We start from the raw sequence: 11943 nt of genomic DNA on the forward strand, positions 1-11943 counted from the left end.
TCTGCAGCCTGGAGATAAATGATCAGATTTCACATGTTGTGTAAAACGTCGCTCTGTGACCCGTTTGGTTTCTGAACAGGACCGTGTCGTGTTGGTCCCAGCATCCTGTTATCGTCTGCGGGGAAGATTTTTGCATAACGAGCCGCTTCCAGCCGTCTGATCTGGATCGAGCTGCACTTTGTGATGCATATTAAAATGCGAGGGGTTTTCCAGCGGCGTGGGAGGAAAACCCGACTCATGAAACTACAAGTTCAGGGAGGTTCATGTTTTATGTCACATTTAAAGTGAAAATTAGATTTATTCTCTCCCAGAATAAACTGAGCTCAGCTTTCTGTTTCATTAACTAAATAAAAATGGAGAGGCGTCAGATTTTAGCGTTTGGAGGATTTCTCCTTTATCTTTGGTAAAAATTCATCAGCCGTTTCTCCCGCCAGCTCGATAAGGAAACAAAATTGCAGCATTTGTTACATTTTTCTCTCTGCATTGAGTCAAACATACCAGGCCCTGTGGAAAACCTGGGACCCGGTGCTGGGACCGTCTCTCCACCCCAGGATTCTCCTGCTGCTGCTTTGCAAAAGTAGAACCGGATCATAATGAAACATGCTTGAAGCTGGGATTTGTTCTGATCAGATTTTGGTCCGTAAGCGACTCAGAGGCTTCAGGAAACTCCTAAAATATTTAAAGCGTTTGTCTCAAAGGTTTTTACATATTTGTCAGAAAACTTTAAGATCATCTAAGGATTCTGGAGGAATTTCAATGTAATCTGGAAATCTGATAAATCCACCCAAAGGGATTACAGTCGGAAACAGGAGCTGGATTAACCTTCCAGATCCCCCACCGTCTATTAGCTGGAGCCGTTGTTTGTTAAAATTTTTATAAAGTACGAAAAAATAAAACCAAGCAATTAAATGAGTTTTTAAAATGAATCAATTAATAGAAATGAAGGCGTTTACGTCCTGGAACGATTCTTTTTGAAGTTATGGAACAGCAATAGTCAGTTTCAACACATCGATATCGGCCTGATAAATTAATCTGGGCCGATATTTATAACCAATACTTATTTTGTTCTTATTTTAGTTTCTGGGGGAGAAGAGAGAATTAGTCATGTGATGTTTATCTAGTCAGAGCAGAAATGTTCATTTTTAGATCGGTGTATTTCTATGTTTGGATCGTTTTTGTGGAAATGGACCCTGATTGCATCCTGGTACCGGCCTCTGTGACGGCACTGGAGCAACTTTTATTGGTAGAAGTTGGAGATATTTTGGATTAATTCATTTTGAATCATGAAGTTGAGGTCAGGTTTTGTTTTTTGAAGTGCAGGATCTCCGTCAGTGTTGAAATGTTTTGCTCTTCCTCTCCTTCCTCCTATCGAGTCTTGAACGACATCGGGAGGCGGAGCCGCCGCGACGCCGTGACTCAGGAAGAGCGAGAGTGTCCGTTTCCTGCGCGAGGCGTCACATGGGCGGCGAGATTGATGATAGTAAAAACAAAGATTCACTAACAGCTCAGAAGCTCTGAGTCACTCAGGCTGCTGCTGACAGGCCCAGACCTGCGCCGCCACACAGGAACGCACTGAAAAACCGACCTTTGACCCCCTACTTGCTCCTTTCTCTACAGCACAGCGCAGCAACTTTTAGATCAACATTTTCCAGACCACAAGAAGACAGAAACGCAGCGCGCGTTGCAGACCTGGTTCTGTGAAACAGAGCAGATCAGAGAGAGGCTTCAGTTTTCTGCTGAGACGTAAAAATGAAAACGACTGAAGCTCCGTTCTGCAGATCAGAGTTTATTTACCACAGAAACTCAGCAGAAACAATGGAAGAAACATTCAGAAGCTTCCTGGTGAAAGTTTCACTTTGCAGTTAACAAGAGAAAAAAAATATAAATAAAAGAAATATTAATAATAATAAAATGCAAGAAACGAAAAGTAAAAGTAATAAAAATAATACTAAAAACACAATAAAGTATTACAAGATAGTCATAAATAGATGTTCAATATAAAGATAACTTGAAAAATTAGAAATACATCCTGAAAAAGTAGAAATATACAATAAATTTTAAAAAAATCGAAATAAATTACACTAAACTATGAATTAAATTAATCCAAACACAATAAAAAGTGGCTAAACAATATTAAAATGAGTAAAGCAAGCAATAAATATATTTCAAATGAGAAATATTACATTCAAATAATCAAAATCATGAAAATAAATTGTTAAACGAATTTCTTCCTTTTCAAACAAAGGACCTCAGGAAGATAAAATATTATATTAACCAAATAATAATCTAAATATAACCCAGTTCTTCAAAAAGTAAGAAATAATATCAAAACCCTGATCCAATAACAAAAATATTTAAATATGTGGTAAAACGTATAGAAAATGGTTAAATTAAACATTATTTCGTTAAAGACTCTGCAGTGAGAGCTGAGATGTTTTGAACCGTTGTCTGGTGAGAGGATTCAGGTGGAGGATTCCTGACATTCCTCTGCTGAATGTTTTGGGTGAACTTTCCCTTTAAGGCCGCGTTCCCTTCAGGTGAGGTTCAGGTCGAACAGCATGCTTCACCTTGAGCTGCGTCTTTGTTCTGCTGAGGAAACTCCTGCATATTTTATTGATTCGTTGACCTGATCCGACCCGGTTGACCTCAGTCGACTTCTGATGCAACGAGACGCCAAACCAGCCTCACTGATTTAAACAAAAGAAGAAGAAATAAATCCATCATGGCGCCGTTGATTAGCTTCTGATCATGTCCTCCATTGCAGATTCAGTTCAGCTTAATTCAAAAATACTTTATTTCTCCCTTAAAGAAACTAAATTTAATTTATATCATGAAAGTATTTTCTAACATTGGGTGGTGATGCTGTAGCTGACAGTCTTCAAACAAATCTGATGAGGCTTCTGACTGAAGACTACTGCTGTGAGACTGTCACGACATGCTAATAGCTCAACATCCAGGCAACAGATGATATTCCACAGTGACATGTCAGGAAAAATCAGGAACAACCCCTTGTCTGAAAATTTGAAATCCAACATGGCCGCTCCTCTAACTGCAACAATTGTAAGCTGTTAGAGTTCATCTAAAATTAATGCTGCATGTTTATGCAGCAACATTACTCTATTTATTTATTAAACACTTTTAAAAATTTTCGTTCTGATGAACCAGCATTGCTGCTCCTTCGTAAATCTCAATAATCCGATAAAAGTTACTCTTTTGATTGAGTTAATCTTGTAATTCCTTAATTTTCTGCTGGATTAGAGCTGCAGAATGTTTTCTGTAGTCATAAGAAAACCCAGCCTGGAAATCCTTTTTCTGTTAGACATAAACTAATCGATGTTTATTCTCTTGAACACTTCTTGTTTTTCCTCTGCAGCATTTTCACAACTTTCCTGTGGGGTTCATAGTTTGTTTCCTCATAAATTCACTCATGATTTTTAGGTTTATTTCCCCATACCAAACTCATGGATACTAAAAAACATTTTAAGTAACTTAATTGGTTGAATTTGTGGGTTTAGATGAAATTAATTCTTCTGTTTAAATTGTCTGGTTTTATATTTATCTTTTAATAATTTTGAATCAATATGAGTCACAATTCATGTTTGTGACCAATCACATATCTCTGAATTGAATTTATCGGAAGGTTTTTCTTAGTAAATTAGCAACTTCTAGATCTGAAAATTTTCTGTTAAATTGATTGAAATTTAAGATAAACTAAAATAGTGAATTAAATTATCAGAAAAAGCTCATAGAATAAATGAAAGGATTGAGAAAAAACTTTGGAAAAAGTTCTTGACTTTGAACAGAATCTAAATATTTTAAAGAAAGTAATGAAGTTAGTGAAATGTTTACCTCTTACTTTTTATTTTAAAGGAAAACTAAGAGTTTGAATGCTGATTTATTAAAAAAAAAAAAAAAAAAGTCTAAAACGTTTTCGTTCCAGGTGAATAAATGCTCTTCTTGCAGCTTCAGCGCCGTTTCTCCTCTGGTTCTGATCCGTTTCTCTCTCAGCCTGCAGCTTTTCTGCTCAGCTGCTGCAGAATATAATCCCAGTAAATTAAATCTTTTATTGCCGTTATAGTTTTAATCAGGCCGTGGCAGCAGGGCTATCAGTGTCTGGATCCCAGCTGCTGCTCCAGCAGGGCGGCCGATGATCTGCCTGATGGAATTAATTCAAATCTGACGTAACATAAAGATGGTGGTGAAAATAAGAATGCTGAAGAAATTCAAACAAAATACAGCAAACTGGATTACACTTTCTGTTGAATAAATAAAGCCAGTGAATTTTATATTATAGTGAAAATAGAAAGTTGAGGCAGATATGTAAAATGGCTTTAAATATACTATTTTAAAATATATTTCTTTAGGTCAGTTAAGTTGATGTTAATGGTGTAAATGTACAACAAATACAGATTATAAAACAAACATCTAAAATATTTATTAATATAAAATACCTACCATTAACTCAATAAAATATTTAACTGTATAAATTTGTCTGGAGCAGTTTGTCTTCTAATCTGTAATTGTTGTAAATCAGTCCCATTTAAATGAAATTAATTATATAAATATAGAAATAAGTTATTAAATAAATTAAATTATATTCAGTATTAAAAATCCTATTTTTATGTTTCTAAATTGTTCATATAATATCTAAAAGTATGTCTGAAAAACATTAAAAATAACTGATATTAATTATAAATCCTGGAAAAGGTTTTCTGAACCTTTTTATATCAGGAACACAGAGGTAGAGGAAGTAAACATGAATCATATTTCATGACCTGCAGCAACGTTTTCTGTTTTCCTTGTGGGAACGTGACGGCATGACGTCACCGCGTCGCTCGTCGTCCCGTTGCCATGGTAACTCAGGTGTGACCTCTGTGTGTTGCAGGAGACGCACCACGACCCGGAAGACACAGCGGGGGACGACGACTCGATGCCGGCCTGCACCGTAAGTCCAGCTCCGGTCCCGGTTCCGGTTAGCCTAGCCCGTTAGCCTCGGCTACTAGCTCCGCCTGTTAGCCTAGCCTGTTAGCTTGACTAATCCTTCCTGTCTGGAGGCCGGATCGCACTCCCGCGGAGCAGAGTTCTGATCTGTGATGATTTATCCGCTGTTTCCACTGCTGATGTTGGATCGCTGCTGGGATGAGAGTGAAACTCAAAGTGGCTCGTTTTGAAGCCGTGACTCATCCTGGGAGGGAATAAATCCTCCCGCCAACCCTCTTCACGTTCCCGGAGTTATTTCGGATTAGGCATTAATCATTCCTCTGTTTAAACTGCTTTCTCTCTGCTGCTTTCACAGCATCACAGATGAAACACCAAACATCACATTTAGCACCAAACATCACATTTAGCACCAAACATAATTTAGCACCAAACATCACATTTAGCACCAAACATAACATTTAGCACCAAACATCACATTTAGCACCAAACATCACATTTAGCTCACATCGCTGATAAAATGGCGGCAAACCCGGTAAAAACGCAACGTGTTGTTGGCCTGGTTTCTATTGAAATACATTTAAAATAAGACAAAACTAACTTGCAAGTAACTTTTCAGCAGGATGTTTTAGTTTGTTTTAAGTCAGGGGTGTCCAAAGTTGGCTTGGGGCCATTTGGGGCCCTTGAAAAAAAAATTTTTGGTCCCTAACCAAAAAAATCTATTCTATGGTCAATAAAATTAGAAGACAGTTAATGACCCCTAAAATGTGGAAAATAGGTTTTTCTTTTAGTAAGGATACAATCCGAAGTGTTTTTTTTTTAATGTTTTTGATGTTTAATGATTTACAGATTTTATAACAATGTTGTAAAAAATATATGTAAAATCAAGCATTTCTTGATGTAATGAATTTTGTGGTGCACCAGTAAGTTAAATTTGCCAGTTCTGTCCCCGAATCACTGCAGATTCATGGGTCTAGTCAAAGTCCAGACCTAAACGAAATGTGAAAGCAGATTTTTTTAATCAAATCTGACTGAACTTGAGATCTTTAACAAAGAAAACAAGCAAGAAAGTCTGACTATCTGCATTGAAAGGTGAATTTCACCAAGTAATGTTTTGGGGGGACTGATTACAAAAGTATGCCGCACTTTTAAGATTTTTACTAGTAAGAACATTGTTTTGCTTCCTCTTCTCAGTTCTGTTTTACGTTGTGTTGGTTTGTTACGTAAAATGACTGAAAGTCGTGGTTTCAATCAGACAAAACGTGAGAAACGAATCAAAACTTTTACAATCTGTGGTTTTTCTCATCTGGGTTGAATCCACCTGGTTTAGCTAAAATAAATAAAGATGAAAGCACAAATCTTTAAATAAAAATGTAATGTATAAATCTTTTTACATTTTTAAAAAGTAATAAACTAAACCTTCAAGATTTTAATGAACTCATTTTTTTTATAGATTAATTTGTGAATAATTGTTGATCAGAACATTAAGACTCTCACCTGGTTGCTTCATTAAAAGATAAGTTAATTTCCCAGTTTATCAAAGGTTTGTTTTTGTGTGAGTCTTCCTGTTTTTAGCTCAGTTTAACCAGTCGGAGGGAAATGTTTATGTTCTGTTCACTACAAAATGACAAAGAAAGCAGAAACAGATTTGTTAAAATATAAATATCAGGTTTTCAGTCTCGTCTGTGAGGGGAAACTTTTAGTCTCGTCTTCATTGCATTTTGTGACTTGGGATGGTTAAAGCTGATGCTAACTAGCTAGCCAGCAATTTTTGCATCTATAATTTGTTTCACTTCTGTTGCCAACTCAATAATTTTTTTCTGTCGTAAATTTTATTCAAGCTGGCTTTGAAAATGTCTAAATATTAAATGTGACTTGCTGAAACCTGCAGATAAATGTCTGATCATATTTCTGCAGATATCGATCACATTTGCTGCGTCTGTCTCTGACTTTTCAGGTAATTTGAAATGTTGCGGGTTGTTGATTAACAGAGCAGAAATTGTTCCAGGTTTTCAGTCGTTGCTGCTCATTGTTGTGTTTTAGGATAATTTTCAGATCTCTGCTGCGTCTCGTTGATGTCCTGCAGCTAATGCTTCACTTTAAGTCCGTCCTGGTTGGTGGATAATCCAGGATGTTTTCCACTATAATAAAAGCGGACGCCGCTTGATGTCAGCCGGCCGGTCTGGCAGATCAGACGCCACGCATCGATTTTTAAATGCAGAGGAGAGATGGCTTATAGATCAGAGCCGAGGTTCTGTTGCTTCAGCTGGACGGCGTTGCCAGCGCCCGATCGGATCGCTGGGTGCGTGAGGGTGAATACATCACAGAGCTGTTAATGACTGATTTATACTGTTCCACTGGTTTTACTCAGAGTTGGTTACATGGAGGTAATGAGGCGGTTTTGTTTCTCTGTCACGATGCAGAAACTCTTTACTCTGCAGCTTTATAAACGCTCAAAGTGTCAGCCTGCTCTCTCTCATCCTGCTCAGGTCCTTTAGAGTTAATTTTTCTGTTAATCATATGTAGCTGCCTGAGGTCAGGAGGCATTTTTTGGACACTCATCTGCATATTTGCTCTGATAGAGTTTGTCTGCAAGTCCAAAAATAAACTAGCTTTAATGCATCCAGCTATTTTAATTATTCAGTCTTCTAAAGACATTGATTAGCTTTAGCTTGGCATGAATTCCTGGATCCATCCTGTCGTCATTCTGCTTTTTATATCCGTTTGCTTCTCTAAAATGCTAACAGGGATGTGGAGGTTAAAAGTAGCAAAAGTCAGCTTCACTAACCCTAAAGCATTAGCCATAAACATTTGTTCTGCTAACTCTAAATTGTTGCACTGAAGCAGTGAAGCTAATGCTACAGAAAAATGTCTGCAGCACTACAACATGATATTTAGCAGACGCTAATGCTAACTGCTAGACCAACATGATATTTATTGCTAAAGTGCTAGCCTGTTTAGGGAAACAGGCTATTTAGTGGAAGCTATTGCTAACTATTCTAGATTCCTCTTAAAATCAGTCATTCATTTATTCTGATTTAAATGCACATAATTTACATTAGTCTTTGAGTTCAAACTGAAGTATTTTGCTGATTAATTGGGACCCTTAAAGGAGATCTTAATAAACTGAACACCGGGACTCTCACTGAGGCTGAAATGTTGTCACTTTTGTGATTTTTATTTCATTTGTTGCAGTGATTTGAGCGCAGCGTTACACATGGATGCACCTTAGTGCTTCCTGGCAGTAAAACCCTGAGCGCTCAAAGCAACGCCCACATCCCAGCGGAGTCCTCCGACTCATCGGAGTGACTTGGAGAACACATTTAGTTGTCATTCTGCCGAGCGTTGAGTCAGCAGTGCTCACAAACACTCAGCGAATCCCTCAGAGAGCCAGAATGTTTTCCAGACAGCATTAGGAGCATCGTGGCCCGCTGAGGGACCGCAGAACATCTGCTGCCATCTGCTGCAGCTCAGCAACCTGCGTGTGTGTGTGTGTGTGTGTGTGTGTGTGTGTTTGAGAGGGTTTCCCGCAAAAATGGTGTCATGTCTCATCAGGATAAGGTCACACTTTCTCTGAGGCCGACTGACCACCCACGAGAACAAACGACTGCGTTGTAATCGGGTTTTGTGTGTGTTGTGGGTTCTGATTTGCTGCAGCTTTAATTGGGTTAATTTACTTTCTTGGCTTTCAAACGAGCATCAACTCTGAGTCAGGAGAAGAGTCTTACTTTAGGAATCAGTGAAACCAAACCAGAGTTTTCCAAATGAAGACGCAAAAAAATCAGTAGATAAATACAGAGTTCGTACTGGTGCTTAGGCATGTCGCAATATATGTCAATTAATTGCATGATAAATTCAAATGATCTCAATAATTTTCCATTTACATGATTTTCTCTCTTTCTACCAAAAACTGGATGATAAAAATCTTCTTTGATCTCAACTAGGACAGTTTTGTTTATGGAGACCTTTGGATATTTAAAATGTTTTCCAGTTTGCATTCTAAATATTTGTTACAATTCAAAGTTTATCTTTTAGATTGTGTTCTTGCCTTTTTATGCTGTTACTACTAGTTAGAATCATCTAAATTATTTGTATTTGCTAAATGTCAGAAATTTATTTGGTAACTTTCTCTGAGCTGTCAGGTGTATAAGGTATAAAGAAGACATTTCCAAATATAATGCTGTTATAATTTAGTTATCTTTTACTATCTTTTTTAGTTAATTTGTGTTTTTTTCGCTGAGGTTTGATGCTAAAATATTTGCTTAGAAATTCTCAAAAAGTTATTTTCAAAACAAAACTCTGTAAATACAATTGACTAGATATGTAAAGTAAAAATAATGTTTTAAGTAAAACAATTTTAATTGTAATGGATCGTATAGATGAAATATAGGCATATTTGAAAATCTAAAATATAAACAATAATAAACTCTTTATAAATACTTTATCTCTAAAAACGCCTCTAACTTCCTATTTTAAAACAACAAATATGCTTTAATATGCATTAATACTCCATGTGAACTGTTTTAATACTATCGCAGTACACTTTAAATAATATTTAAGTAGGTAAGCCTGTTAACTTCCTAATTAAATTAATACATTTAATAATTAAATATTAAATGACTAAAAGGGTTAGGAATATTTTGAGATCAGCTGTTATTAGCTTGTGTTTAGCGTTGCCATGCTTGCTAGGCGACAGACGTGATGTTCGCTGACTGAATTTTAGTCGGTCGATTTGTTGCTAATCGCGTTTGTTGCTAAAAATTGTTAGCCATGTCTGAACAAATAGCTAATCTCTGTTCTCCAACCAATCAGCGCCAAGGAAAGTCAATGCCGCTTCTGGATTGGCTGATGCTAAACGCCAATCAGTATTGTGCTAAGCGGCATTTCCTCAAGGGTTTTCTTTGGAAAATGTCAGATGTGCTTCATAAAAACATCCACAAATAATATCTGCAGTTACATATGTAGGCCGGCGTCCGCTGTACGTGAAAACGAAATTTCTCGATATTTTTGATCAAATGTTTTTCAGGTATTAAATAAGCTATGAGCTTTAAAATGATCTTGTGCAAAAGTCTTTAAAATCTAAAGTTTCTACCTTTCTAATATCTATGGCATCATTTTCCCAATGGATTATAAAAGGAAAGCTAAGTTATTTATTACATCGCAAACAAGACATTAGCCCCAATATTGGACAAAATAAATCATACATTTCTTGTTGACAGAAGTCATTATTCAGGAGCCATAAATCATTTCCATTGTGTGTGTGTGTGTGTGTGTGTGTGTGTGTGTGTGTGTGGTGTGTGTGTGTGTGTGTGTGTGTGTGTGTGTGTGTGTGTGTGTGTTCATAGTGCTCTCTGGCAGATGGTGTTTAATCTCCTTTGGCCATCTGGACTGACTTTTCTGGCGTCTTTTACAGTCACACACACACACCTCCCACATTTGACTCACTCAGGTGTGTGTTGGGAACATTCCTTAGTAAACAAGTCAGTAAGTGTTTACAGCAAGGTTACAAATGACCTGGGTGAATGATAAGACGAAGATGAGCAAAAACAGCACGGCTTCACTGTTATACACGGGCAAAAACAGATAACAGATAAAAACATGAAGAATTTTCTTTTAAAGCACAAATACTACCATTTAGTAGTATTTCAGATATTTAAAACAACAAACTGATCAATAATTATCGACTAGCATGAAAAAAAACTAACTTATATTGTGATTGTTTTTTATAGCGTCCATCCATAGAAATGGCCATTTATAGTATCGTTAATCAATTATTATGAGAATTTAGAGTTTTTTATTGATAAATTCCAGTTAATGAATTGGGATTATTTTCACTACTTCCTCCACTATTCAAGGAGAAATTAAAACATTTTAAAATATGACCAAATAAATTCCTGTTTGTAGTTAAGTGATGTTAATCACACTACTTCATTCTAAAGAAGACTGATGGAGTGTTTTTCAAGAGCTGTATTTGTGTTCATGAGTTACCTAAAAAGATATAAATAGTTCTTGTCGTCACTTTTATCATTAAAAGTTTTTCCTGTTCTGGCATCCAGTCTGGTCTGTATTTGTTTATTTGTTGTTTTTTTGGGTCGTTCTGGTTTGTATTTGAGAGGAGAGGCAGGAAATGTGCGGTCCCAGACCTGAACACCTAAAATGGAAACCTCTGCCCCTCCCGCGCCGGCTGGAGAGGATATTGATGGATGCAGAGAGGCAGAGAGAGGAAATATTGATTGATAGGCAGAGGCAGGAGAGGGGGAGGAGAGACGAGTGGAAGATGTTTCTTCTTCTCCTGTTTGGGTTCAGGCGGTGCGTTGCTGTGCGGTGACGGCCGGGTCAGCCTGTAAAAGAGGCATTGTGGGGATTGCCATTGTGAGGTCATGGGGCGGTGATGTAATCTGTGTAACCCGGCGCCGCTTTTCCTGAGCGCCGTGCTGCTTTCTGTGTCCAGGAACGGACCAATCAGGACGCAGAGAGCTGCAGGCCAGAGAGGACGGTGTTAAGAATTAAAAAGATGAAGTTCAGAGATTCAGCAGTTGTTTTAGTTTGGATTTTTATCTAAATTTATGTGAATGTAGAGTGTACTTTAACTTTAACTTTCTATGGTATATTTCATATGTATCAAAACTATCCTGTGCAGTATTGTGCTAATTTAAAATATTATTTCAACAACGGCCAGGCGACCCAGAAACTTTTATTTACACAATTTCCTCAGACTTCTCTAAAGCTGATCTGATCTTCGTTTAAACCAATTGTTTTTGCTTCGTTTTGCTCAAGAAAATTACACAAGCTGCCTGATTGCAAAACAAATTGAATTTAGTTTAATTCAATTAAAAACAACTTTATGAAAGAAAATTTTTGCCTTTGGCTGGTTTCAAATCTTCAAAGGCTGCACACAAACATGTAATTCCAAACTTTTGCTTTCATACGTTCAATATTTTAGTGTTAAGTTAATTTAATGCGCAGATCTTAAAAACGGACCTTTAGTGGTTGAAAATGTACATT

The sequence above is a fragment of the Poeciliopsis prolifica genome, unplaced genomic scaffold, assembly GCF_027474105.1.
Source record: "Poeciliopsis prolifica strain line A6 unplaced genomic scaffold, Auburn_PproV2 SCAFFOLD054, whole genome shotgun sequence".
In the NCBI taxonomy this organism is placed as follows: Eukaryota; Metazoa; Chordata; class Actinopteri; order Cyprinodontiformes; family Poeciliidae; genus Poeciliopsis; species Poeciliopsis prolifica.